Source organism: Strigops habroptila, chromosome 9, assembly GCF_004027225.2.
Source record: "Strigops habroptila isolate Jane chromosome 9, bStrHab1.2.pri, whole genome shotgun sequence".
Taxonomy (NCBI): domain Eukaryota; kingdom Metazoa; phylum Chordata; class Aves; order Psittaciformes; family Psittacidae; genus Strigops; species Strigops habroptila.
Genome location: NC_044285.2, coordinates 1,918,298 through 1,931,768, shown reverse-complemented (window position 1 = coordinate 1,931,768; position 13,471 = coordinate 1,918,298).

The window sequence follows — 13,471 nt, the reverse complement described above, 5'->3', positions numbered from 1 at the left end:
CTTCTTTCCAAACCACACCAAACCCCCGTGTCCCACCTCCTCCCTGCCAAGGAGCGGGCACCATCAATGAGGCACTGAGCTGGGAGGGGGAGGCCTCTTATTTACGCCAAGTTTCCACCTCCTTCCTTCCTTCCTACCGACTCCCCATGACCCAGACCTGCCTGGGGAGGAAAACTGCTCCCAAGCCTTGCCAATTCTGGGATAAATAGGTCATCCAAAATATGCAAAAGCCAGTTCCAAGTCTTTTAGCAGTCGGAAAGACCTCAGAAGTCCTTGGATGCGTAAAGCCCATAATGACTGTGTTACTTCCAACAAGGTTTTTGAAGCTCTGGGTCCTCCACAGTGGTCCAGGGGCAGTGATGTGGCAGATGAGCAAGCAGAACACTCTTTCTAGTTTTATTTCACCCATTTACTTGTTCAGACCTTTTCAGTGCTGATGGCAGCTGAAATCTGCATCATTACAAACCCAGCATTTTATACCTCCCTGTGGATGGGCGGCTGTAATCTTTTAATTAAACGAGAAGTGTCCAGCCAAGGATGTCTTCATTTCAACCTCAGTGATGCCGATAACCTTGTGGAGCTGCCAAATTTTGCTGGATGGTATAGGAGGGTTTCCTTGAGGAAACTCTCCTGCATCCTGTAGTCACTGGCAGAGATTTATAGGTTTGCTCTGACTATACAAAGTGCCTCTATAAATAAGGTTTGAGTAAATACACCATGAAGCTGTTAAAAACTATCTTGTCTGCCTGTGTTACTGCATCCCCACTTTCACCTGTCTGATTTTGCTAAAGATCCTGAAATCTAGTGACAACCTTGGTTAGTTTTTTGGTTTTAATCCCTCTTTTTCTCAGAATTTTTCCTTTAAATGCTAACAAGTTGGTTTTCTTCTTCTGAACTGATGCTAGCATCTGATGAATCTGCAGTCATCAGAAAGCCTTGGGTGGCATGAATCAGTGCTCTTCACTTGCTCCAACTTAAAATTGAATTATTGTTTTTTAATGTTGAGAGCAGGTTTTGGGTTGCTTTGTGCACTGGCCTAATATCATAACTGTACATCCTGCAGCATATAAGCACAAGCTAAATCGAAAGAAAATTATACCTATGGTAGTATATCTTGGGTTCTTTTATTGCTTCCACCACTGCCTTTGACAAACTCCTGCTCCCAGTGAAGGTTCAACCTGTTTGCAAGGTTGGTTGTACTCAGGTGATAAATAAGATTTATCCTGGGTCAGACACAGATAGGGTGGTGGTAAAACCTTTGTGAGTGCCTCTGTAAGTTCCTGACTGTGCAGCAATGATCTCTGTGTCCCTATGGCATTCCCTGTGCTGCAGTAATGTTACCCACGTTATAAGGATTCTAATGGTGTGGTTAAGGGAGGTTTTAATCTACCCACTAGTGAAATAACACATACTTATGCCATGGTAGGAGCTGGCAGCATCTATATCTTGGAGAGCTTATGCAGGGGTATCCCTTCTGCTAAAACAGACTCAATTTTTAGGGACATTTTGTCTGCTTTTTAGAATGAATTCCTTTCCCAAAGAACCTGTTCTCTCTAAGGAAATGTTTCTTCTGCACTAGTGCAGTGGCTGTTGCCTCCCATTCTTGCAGGCTGATTTCTAGCAGCAAGCGCCAGGCAGATGCCCAGGTTTTGCCTTTGTGCTGTTATTGCACAGAAAGCAGCATTGTGCAGCAAAGGCACCGGGCCTGGGGTAGTGAAAGGTGGGAAATAAAGGAAGTGAATGTCGTTAGTGAGCGTGGAGTCAGTTATCAACAACTTCCTGACATTGTTAGTCCTCGCTCCATCTGCGGTCCTGCAGGCTGGCCCCCGTCCAGGCATCGTCAGCAGGTATTTCCCTCTTGCCCACAGCTTCATCCATCAGCATCCTCCAGCAGGTCCATCCTGTTGCTCTCTGAGGAAGCATTAAAAACAGTAATGTGGGCTATGGGGTGACCCGTGGGTGAGAGCAGCTCTGCACCTGTAGGTCCAGGGGCTGGTCTCTTAAAATGCCCTTACCTGGGGGCAACTGCTGGAACAAGTGTCTGGGTATTTGGTGATAAACAAACAGAAAATAACTGCTGCTGGAGGATCCACAATTGGGATATAATGCTTTAAAAAGGGATGCAAGAGAGTCAAGTCATACATTTCCTGTTTTAATACATGAAAAAAGTCTTAAATCTGTGAAATGACAGCAGTTTGAGAACATGCATGTCTAATTTTCTCATTTTTATTTTCTGAGCTCTGCTCTTCTCCCAAATGCTGTTTAGAAAAAGTGGATTGTTGAGGAAGAGGTTGTAAGCCTCTCTTTGGTACTATTTCTACAATGAAGTCACCCGTGTAAGATAAATAGTAGCTGATCTCTTGTTAGTGAAGTACACGCTTTCCTTCACGCTCGACTGGAATGGAAATGCAAAATACTCTGCCATCTGCTTCCAGCAAGCGGATGGAGCAAAGGATGCAGCCTCGGGCTCCTCCATCCCAGGCTAAAAGCATCGCCCGCTTCCTTGCTGGTGCTGCGCCAGTGAGGACCCCTGTCTGCCTGCTGCAGCCAAAGTGATGGGCAGGGGAATAGTTCTCAGTACAAACTGAATTCTTTTCTTTCCCTAAATACTTGCCCACTCACCATAAACACCAATTGCAACTTGCTGCAGAGGTGAGGTTTCACACCAAAAATGCCTGGAGAAGGCTGTGCCCAAGTGCTCTTCCGCCTTGTCTTTCCATGGCTGCCACTGCAGCCACAGGGGGCAGGTTGCATCTGTACAGAGCAATCCAGCTTCCTTCTCTTGGGGTACAGCATGTTGGCTGGTCTGGGTAGATTTTAAGCTGTTCCACAGCTGACGTGTCAGACAAATACCCCAAAGTCGTTTTAAGTTTCCAACCATGGAGTGTAATTATCACACATTATGCTCTGTTTATTTAAAGAAGGGAAAATATGTGGCAATCAGGTTTTGTGCCAAGTTACAGGGGGAAAATGCTTTTTAAAGAAGTAAATATGCGTGCAGGCAGCTGGTGCACACGAGATGCTGGAAACAAAAGCGAGTCACCCTCCTGCTGGCTACAGAGCCCGCGAGGATCCCACGCAGCTCCACAGCTCTGCTCTTTCTTACCTAGGGGAAAATGATGCAAAGACAGACGTTTAATTGCATGAAAAGCAGGAGCATCAGGCAGGCAGCTGATGAGCAGTGAGTCCATGCTGAATCACTTGGAGAAAGGCTTGTTCCTGAGGCCAGGTTCCCCGGATGTGGGATTTGGGGTGGCACAGGGGACGGGGTACCTCTGTGCTTCAGCTCTGTTTCCCCAGCCACACTGAACTTTCTCTAACTCAGCTCTATCACTCTTTATTTCAGCAGTCCTGGCTTTTCCGCTTGTAAATGTGCTTTTTGCTTTTACACACCATAAATATTTTTAAATGGGGTCTTATCTGCCCAGTATCTGGGCTTGTGGGAGGGAGGCGATGCTTGTGACAGTGCCTGAGCCTTGTGGGAGAGCTCAGCTCTGATCCAGCTTTCCTGGTTGAATGGAGGCAGAGATGAATTAACCAGCTGGGTGCTGGGGAGGGGAGGAACTGGAGCACCACAGCTTGTGGCCCAGGGCTCCTCCTTTGCTCATTGCCATTTATCTGCTCTTTCAGCAGGTTTGCAGACCTTTTGAGGGTTATTTCTTACTGAGTGACTCTTAGAATAGATCATGAGAGAATGCAGCTCCTAGTTGGAACGTCAAAAACTTGTTGTTCTACCTGTTTTCAGGGAAAAGCATTAAAATATGACCTGCGGGTGCTGGACTGACTGAACCCAAAGGCTAAACTCTCCTTCCCCAAAACCCTTATTCTGTTCTTAATAGCTTATTAAACCATGTGATTGGGGGCCGGGGGGGGGGGAGCATCTGACTGTTTCCAAATGTGGCACCCAATACTGTGCATGATGCCAGCTAGGAAAACCAGTTGGTGTTTTGGTCCTGGGTCTTCTTCATGAGAAGGATGAAGGACCAGGAACGTTGGAGCTGCCCAGCCAGGGATGGTCAGTCCCTGCAGCAGGGTGATGTACCCGCTCACAGCAGTGAACCCTGCACTGACACTGCTTTGGGTACAGAGGAAAGTGTGTGCATTACATGCACCAGCCATGCAGGACAGGCCAGGGTGCTCCCTAGAAATTCCATGCCAAGCATTGAAGTTACCCACACCAGAGTTAAACCCCCCCCCAAACCACAAACCCACCAAGCAATATTCTTTCTTGTATGGAGCAAGGATGTGTGAAACCCACAGCATCTGCAGCAAATAGCTTCCCCATTTAATCTGCACCCTGGAAAAGTCCCTCTGCAGCCTCTGGCTTTAGGCCATAGCTCGTGGAGGAATTGTCAGCAGAGCAAAAATATATACAGCAATACAGCAAAAAGATATATGCTATCTGGGAAAGATGCTTAAATCAAATGGTTATTGGGCTCAGCAGAGCTCGGTTGTCTTCTGCGTGATATAGCAGGGAGGATGTTATAAAGCAATGTAATTCTGCAATATGAAGCAGGGAAGATGAGATGAGCCAAGGGCCCTGACCTTAAATTTTATGAGCAACTTATTGTTTGCAAAGAGCAGGGCTGTGAGATGGGAGCAGGATTCCTGCTGTTGTGCGGAGTCAGGAAAAACGTGGAAATCTCCTGGGTTGGTGCTCACTAATCTGTAGCGTTTTCCCTTTGGGCTTCAGCAGGTCTGTTGTGAGAAGAGCTAATAAAGGAGGTATTTAAAATATCATATTGAGTATAAAAAGGCAAAGGCTGCGGCGTCCCCGGTACCCAGACACACGCAGAGCCGCTCCAAGGCCGGGATAAAGCAGTCACAGCAGCTGACCCCGACCTCCCCACATTATCTGATGTTCTCAGCATTTATAAGCAAGGAAGAGCCAGTGGTCGTCAGACCGACTGGCTCCGCTCGAAGCTTGCAGCCCAGATGGGAGGCGAGACCTGCCCTCTGAGCATCCCAGTCCTGGGGTCAGCAAGATGAGTCCCTCCTCCCCACTTTTCCCCAAAAAGGCCCTGTACAAATTGCCATCTGGGGTGTTTGGGCAGCGTTTCTCAGTGGGTCACTGGGGCTGGGACCGTCCTGGACAGAGAAGTCACCGGGGAACGTCTCGTCTTGCAGATGTCTCCAGGGTGGCTCTGAATTGGCTGCATCCTTTCAGCGGTGCAGCAGGGCTCTGGGCTGTCATTAGACAGCCTTTTTCTTTTCATTTCTAGCTAAAACAGAATTAAAAGGTTGAGCTGTCACAGAGTGGGGCCACAGTAACGTTACCAGGTTCAGGACGGTGTCTGCTCCTGGTGAATGCAGATGTCTCTGACCTCTCCTGTCCGGGGGGTAGATGCCTCCTGTCTTGTCTTTTGGTGGCCCAGCAGCAGGGAGCTCACACCCCCTGTCTGGAACACTGAGCATGTTTATTTAAGTTAAAATCAAGTGTTAAAAATAATTCTGTGCAAGTGTTAAGCAAGGGTGATGGGAGTTTGCATGACTCTACATTCAAACTATGATTTCTTTAGGGCAGAGGAGCCATTTTCATTAACTCTTCAGTGCTTACTCTCTGGCAGGAGGAAAGGTTGGATTAGCTAAATGTTGATGTACAGACTTTCAGCCCTTCTCAAGCTGTTTTAAATCAAAGTGGGGTAGGTAAATGTTTGGCTGTGTTTCCTGCACCGGCCTCGTCGTCCACAGCCTGCAAAGTAGCACGATCCAAAGGGCAGCTGTTAAACAAAGTGAAAACAGACAAGGGCTGAGGAGCTCCCCAGCATCTGCTGCCCAGCGCTCAGGGAATCCTCCCTCCTCCTCCAGCATCTGCAGGGACGATCCTTTGTTAAACCAGACAAAGGAGCTTGGGGCTTTGGGGAGGACGGCATGGGCTGGAGGTTGCCAAAAGGGTGTGCACTGGGATGCGGTGGTACCCAGCATGATGTGGTTGGGATTTGGTGATACATAAGCTGGGATGCTGCCCTAACACTGCTCTGCACTCCTGCAAGCAAACCTCTGCAGATTATATGGGTTTCTTCATAGAATTGTATCATGGGATCATAGAATGGTTTGGGTTGGAAGTGACATTAAAGCTCACCTAGTTCCAACCCCCTGCCACACCTTCCACTAGAGCAGGTTGCTCCAAGCCCCTGTGTCCAACCTGGCCTTGAACACTGCCAGGGATGGGGCAGCCACAGCTTCTCTGGGCACCCTGCGCCAGCGCCTCAGCACCCTCACAGGGAAGAGCTTCTGCCTCATATTTAATCTAAAGTGGTTACACTTCCAGTTTCTTCTTTTCTTTTCTCTCTCCTGCTTGCCCAGGGACTCCTCTGCCCAAACCACAGGTGGAGATGCAGGTCCATATTTATCCATCCAGACCCTAACAAGAAAACCGATCAGGTTTAGCTACTCTGAACATGGCTGTTTTGGTAGAATTCCTTGCAGGCTGTTACGGGGAAAGGTAACAGGGTTATGTTGCTGAGTATTTATAGGAGCCATAAAGCTCAGGAATTCGTCATGTCCAAGATTTAAGCGAGGCGTAGAGGAATTCACTGTCTCCTGCCATGCCTGTGCTGCCAGATAAGGTGACAGAGGCTGAGTCTGCGGGAGAGTGCATGGTGCATCCTCACTCCTGCTTTTGATGGGGATGCCTTAGGGGAAGAGGGTGATAAAATGCCATAGGATTCAGTGGATGTTTCTCACTGGAGCTGCAGAACTGTCTTCCTCCAGGTTTTCTGCCAGGGCAAGTCCATTTCCAGGGCTTGGCGGAGCAGCTAGTTTCTCAGCCAGGCGCTCTTGCATTAACACATATAATTAATAAATAGCTGTAGCATGTCATGACATCTTAAGCTTAAAGATGTTCCTTGAGTTGCCATGGGATTTTCTCCACTTCAGCCCCATTTTCCCAAGAGCTGGTGCAAGGGGATTTGTAAGAGTTGAACCCTTTCTCCTGGGCTTTCGGCTTCCAACTGCCATTTGTGGGCATGGGCTGTGCATGCACGAGGTTGTTTTAATTGAGGAAAATCTGGCTTATTTTTCCAACCAGATTATCTGCTTAAAGGCTTCACCTGCAGGGGCCTGGCAGACTTTGTACCATTCCTAATCGCATCCTTAGTTTGTTTTGCTCAAACCACAAACTCGGTAAAATGGGAAAACAATTCTATTTACCTTTTTACTGTCGTGACTTGCAGCCTGGGGCAGGATAAAGCCCGTTTCCGTCTCCAGGTCATGGCTTACGCGGGAGTCACAAGCTTAGAATGAGCCGGGTTTTTGTGTGTGTGTTACTTGTCCTTTTGCAATTCCTGCGAAGCAAATTTAATGCAGTTTCAGTTTGGGCACAACAAAGTGGAGCTGCAGATCAGAAACACATGTTGTAAGTGCTGCAGGCACTGAGTGAAACCTGATCTGCCGAGGTTTCCCTTAAATCTGCACTTTCTCATTTGGCTCTCATATTAAAGCTGTATTTCAGAGCTGTCTAACCCTCTCGAAAGATGATGAATAACAATAAAAACATTCACTGGAGGACTGTCATCATTTCCAAAGGAAGTGTAATAAATACTTTACGACAGGACTTTTTTTCTTCTTCTGTGTACAGCCATAAACTAGTTTTAAGTTACAACTTATTAAGCCTCTAAACAATTAGAGCTTGGCTGCAGGGAGGGTGCCGGGACTGGTCCCTGAGCTGGGATTCACCTTTCTTTTGGTCTTGAGGGACCCGGAGGGCATCACTTTGCTTTCATGTGCCTCAGTTTCCCCTTGTGCTGGTTGACCTGTGGGTGTTTATGGTCACTGAGGTCTTAGGGGGTTTAGATGAGGCTCTTGTGTTGATAACTCATGTACCAGCATCTCCCAGGCTTGGTGCTTGTGCAGACAAGAGTTGTCCTTTCCCTTGAGGGTCCTTGTGTGTGTCCCACGCTGTGTGCTTTCTGCTGCTTAATTTGGTTTAAAATGTGCAACTATTTGGCAGCATTAATTAAAAATAATATAATATGAACACTGTGTGCTGTTGTTCAGCCGCAGCCTTTAGATCTGGGGAGGGGAAGTGCTGCTGTAGTGCAGTGTTGAGGATACTGGTAACTGGCGTGAGCTGATGCTGTACATGTGATGATTGCTTCTTTAATTCACCAGTACATTCCTTTCAGACAACAGAAATTCATTTGTGACTCAAAAAAGTGTATTTCTAATTAAGCTTTTGCTCTTCTTGCTAATGGCAATTCCAAGCTGCTGATGATATGTCATGTCTAATCCTCCATTCTTTGATTTTTCTCATTCCAAGCATTTGCTGTCTGTGTAATTACACTGCTGTGGAGATGTTGCTGGAGAGGCAGGTGAAATCAGAGCTACCCCATGAGCAACGTGCCTGCCCTTTGCTGGGTGTTTATTCAGCCCTCTGCCTTTGGGTGCTATTTCTCAGCCCTAGGCTGAATCTCAGCCCCAGCACCCATCCAAAGGAGTCTTTTCAGGTGGAAAAGTGACACCACCATCATAGTCAGCACAGAAAGAGTTGGTATGATTGTTTCATGCACCAAGACACTCTGCTGTCCCTCCTGCCAGCATCCAGCTCAGGGCATCCCACCGAACGTGTTGTGAAGGTGTGTAGGAAGAGGAGAATTAGGTTGATGGAAGATACAGCATCACATGCAAAAACCACCCTGAGGTCCGTAATGAGTGACTACTTACAGCATTTTCCTTATGTTTAATTGTGGGAAGTTCACAGACCCCTACTCCATGGGCTTTGCTTGCAATTAAGGTTGCAGAACAAGCAGGGTAGTTCGTGTTTCCTTCCAGTGCCAGTCATTGGCTAACTGGGTTCTAAGAAACTGGAGTACCTGAGAGTATTCAAGCTGAAATGAAAACAAATGTCTCTGGTTTGGCTTTATAGCTGCTGTGGCAAGTGAGTGGATTTGTCTTCTAGTGCTAAGTGGGGATTAGATTTGCTGGAGGTATTTGCAGTTCAGGCCTGTTTTGACCATGAGAAAAAACAATTTGCCATTGTCTGAAGATCTCTTTATGCAATAACACACTTCCCGTACTGCAAATGACCTTCTCATACTTATTTTACGCTTATTGAGGTCTCACCCTTTTAAATATTAGTACAAGTGGAAAAGCACAGACTGAGTCTTTGGGTTGAGCTGTACCTCTCCACCTCTGGAGCACCTCAGCAGCAGACCATGGTCCCTGTCCCTCCTGCCTGCAGTCCTGCCCCAGGGATGGGGGCATGTTCACAGCTGTCCTTGGACCACCAGTGCCCTCAGCCCTGGCCACTGTGTTAGCAAGGTGCCTGTACAACTGGAAATCTCTAAGCATGACTTTGGGTTTCATAGAATCCCAGCCTGATTTGTGTTGGAAGGGACCTTAAAGCTCATCCAGCTCCAACCCCTGCTACGGGCAGGGACACCTTCCACTAGAGCAGGTTGCTCCAAGCCCCTGTGTCCAACCTGGCCTTGAACACTGCCAGGGATGGGGCAGCCACAGCTTCTCTGGGCAGAACATCCATTTTCTTAATCTGCTTGGAAGATGGAGCTCAGGTGGGATTTCTAGGCAAAGAAGGAAGAGTAATTCTGGCTTCTGCAGAAAGGCATAGGAATGTGCACCCATAGGGTGCTCTGCACCCCATAGGGTGCTCTGCCTGGCCAGAGGTGCTGCAGGGACCCTCACCTGCTTGGTGAACACGTTTAACATTTTCCACACACAGGCGCAGGAAGGAACTGGTGCAGCCTGTGAACCATTTTATTTCTTTGCTCGTTTAAAGCCTTTCCAGGCAAACTTTGGTTTGGAATGCTGGCTCACTCTTTTTGTAATTGCAGTTAATGCCACAAACATTTCTCATGGAGCACTTGATGATATTGGCTGGAGCATTATTAAAAAGCAAAACAAACCCCCAAAGCGACTGTAACATGAAACACATTTGATCCAAGCTATTTTATATTAGAGAGGATTTGCACTTGAAACAGGGAAGGATTTCTAGTCATGGGTCCAGAATATCTGAAAATGACATTCTTCAGGTGCCTGAAAACAACCTTTGTGTTGCTTTCCAAAGCTTGCAGAGTCCTCAAACCACTGCTTGGCTGTCTTGGCACCCTAAGCCAAGCGATGGAGGTACCTTGGTTTACCCAGCCCATCAGTCCCGTGGGTGTGATGTTTCATCACCTCAAAGTAGAAACCAGAGCATCATGATGACCTCTCCAGCCCTGTTTGCTCAGAGCTCCTTTGCTCTACAAACACCAAAAAGTGCAAATACAATTGACAAAGTACATTGATTTGCAATGTGTACCAGAATCATTGTGTGAATTGGGTTCTGAGAGCACTTCTGCAAAGTTCAGTGTGTGGTGAGTGACTGGGCTCCAGCACTGATGGACAGTATATTTTGTTAGCTGCATCATTTTGACTTGTTTTATTGATTTAAATGGAGCTGAATAGCAGATTTATTAGGATCATGCATTACTCGGTGTTTGTTTACTGTGCTCGAACGAGCCAATTTTTGTGCTTCTTAATGTTATGCATAAGTAATTGTGGATACATATGCATAGAAGCTGCCTTTAAATGCAAAGTCATTTGAAGAGCCAGCACTGCTCTAGGTGCAAGTGTGAGAAATAGTGTTTTGGGAGTTGCTTTGATTTCACAAGTCAATGCTGAGCCTCTGGGAGGGGTAAGAGGGCAATGTGGGCTCTCCTGCTGGCGAGTGCTCCTGCTGGTCACAGCCCTCATCCAAACTGTGGTCTCCTGAGACCAGGTTGCCTGAGCAGGAGCCAGCTGTGGGGCTTCGCTTGGGTACCTGCACCATGTCAGGGTTCAGAGGATGCTCTTAATTTAGGTGGGGAAAATGCTGTAGTAAGACCACTGCAGGCTGGGCTGGTGGGTCCAAGAAGACCACCATCTAGAAAGATTTCTGCAAGGTCCAGAGAGCTCCTTCTATCCACAGGGCTTTGGCCAAAGGCTAAACTGGAGCTTGAGGGAAGAGGAGGTTAAAGGGGTGAGCTGGAAGAGACAATGAACTGTGTTAAGGTGTAACAGACCTGATCTGGGAAGGCAACTGCAGGTTGTGCAGGGAGGATGTAGTGGGTGGGAGAGGCACCGTGCCCTGGCACAATGCTTTGCTGGTCAGAAATCCCACAAAATGCACATTTTCCTTCATTCCTGGAAAGCAAAACTGGCAAATAGAGGCTAATGTTTGGGAAATGTCTGTATTTATGGAAAAAGGGAAAAAAGGCCAAAAATGCATCAGTGGCAGCACAGGATAAAACCAGGAGCTTGTTCTCAGAGGAGCAGTGCGCAGGGTGGCTGGTATTGCACTGCAGAGCATCTGCTCCTGAGTCAAGCCAGGGGCTCAGGCTTGGCCCTGGATTCATGTTCTCCAAGGTGGCCAGGGGTGTTCACTTGCTCCCCATCCTTGGGCAGACTCCCTGTTTGCCAGGGATTTATACATCTTCCTGCTTGGGAAAGCTGCTGGTGCTTGTGTGTTCCATGTATTTATATTTATCAAAGTGACAGACTCAGTTTCACAGAAGCATTCCCAGGTTGAATTCTCTCCTTTTCCATTTGCCAGGCCCAGGGCTGTAACAGCAACTCCTTTATTCTTTTCCTTTTAGTTTTCTTTCCACATTGAGCAGAAAACTGTTTTTCCCATTGCAGTTTTCACAAGGTTCAAACCTGTAACATCAGCAATGCTCAAACGTGTCATTCAACTGCTCTTGCGTGTTTGAAAGTAGCATCTTCCCCTTCAGACGCTGAATTTGGTGGAAACTGAGGGGCACCATACCTGGAAATGAGCAGGTAGTTGTCTTATTAAGTTCACTTAACCTTTTTCCACCATCTTTATGATTACTGTCCCCTGTGTGTAACGAGCGTTCAGTGTAAACTGAGTGTATGTTGCATTTTTAAGCTCTCTGAAGCTCTGAGATGTGTACTGGGGAGCAGTAAGTGTTCAGCTGAATGGGACTGACCAGATGAGCTGTGTGGAAGCAGCTCTGGTCCCTGATCAGATGAACATTTGGATGCTTGCGAGTGCTCAGGCATGTGCTTTGAAATTAATTTTCCACGAATCCATGTGGCTTTGAAATTCACCCTCCATAAACGTTCCTGCTGGTAAAAACTGATCCCGAGAAGGTTTCTGGGAGCTGGGAGCAAAGGGGAATTTCCTTTGAAGTCCAGACTGATGGCAAAGAAATGCTGTTACCTAGGCTCACTTCAGATAGGTACCATCTGCATATTCAGGTTCTGTTAGAGCCAAAGCACTTCGGTTCTGCTCCCCTTTACTATCAACAGGTATTGGCTCAGTGGGATCTGGACATGCAGGAGTCTAATGCTGAGCCCTGGGTCTAATTCCTGCCTGTGAAATCTGGAATTTGTTGAATTAATAAGGGAAAAAAATGAACCAGTTGGTACTTACCTGTTAATTTGTTTTCTTACACCATGAAAAATAATTGTAGAAGGGCTATGTAATGTATGAGCCAGGGTTTATTGGCTGGCAGCTTTACAGAGATATTTCATTAGCTGGCAAGAAATAAAGTGCCATTACTGGAAGTAAGATAGCAGGATGGGGAAGGTATTGAACCAGAGGTGTGCAGGCACCAGGCATGTTTCTGAGACATCCATCCTCTGGCTGAACAAGGATGTTGTTCCCCTTCTTCCCTGCTGCAAGCTTGTAGGTATCTGTGGCCACCGCTGGAACAAGGGCTCAGGCTGCTGTTTGGATCTGCCTCTGGGATAAGACTGAATATTGATAAAATAAAGCATTTCTCAATGACCTGTGCCATCTAGTGGCAAAGCAGAGCTGGAGCTGGAGGAGCAGCAGGGTTTGTGTGCTGAGAGCAACGTGGTGAGATGGGTGCCCACCACGCTGGTGGAGGCCTGCTGCTGCAGATGGTGCCGTTGGTGGGTTCCCTCTGCAGAAAGCTTCGTGTCCTGTGCCAGATGCACCATGACTGTGCGCTCTGTATCTAATTTTCTGTCTCTGCTCTGTCTCAGTGCTGTGCCTTGGATGGCTCAAAGAGAAGAGACAAGGACATGTGCCAAAATGTGCTGGTGGCTGCCTGCTCCATGTCCCACCAGTGACATGGGCCACAACCCTGTTTCCAACAGTGGCAAAGAGCTGCCCTGCTCTGACTGCCTGTTTCCCCCAGGTACATCCTGTGGGACACCCCATGGTCACCCTCGCAGCATGCCAGCACCTCTCAGATCTGCTTTGGACATGTGCTGAGATAGGAGAACCCAGAATCTATATTTAGCTGCTCCGCACAACCATGGGGATTTCTCCAGCTGGCTCTCCTGAGCTGCAGCTCAGCATGGAGGGAAGGTTGTGTTGGTGTGGAGCTTACAGCAGATGGCAAAGGGAAGTCCCTGGCACTAGGCAGGTCTCTGAAGCTGTAGACAGCAGATGGACATGCTCAAGGTGGGCATTACCAATGGTGCCCAAGGCCCAAGAGTTTTGACAACAACTTTTCAACTCAGCTATGATTGAAAGTGCTGTGCTTCCTCCAGCGTCTGT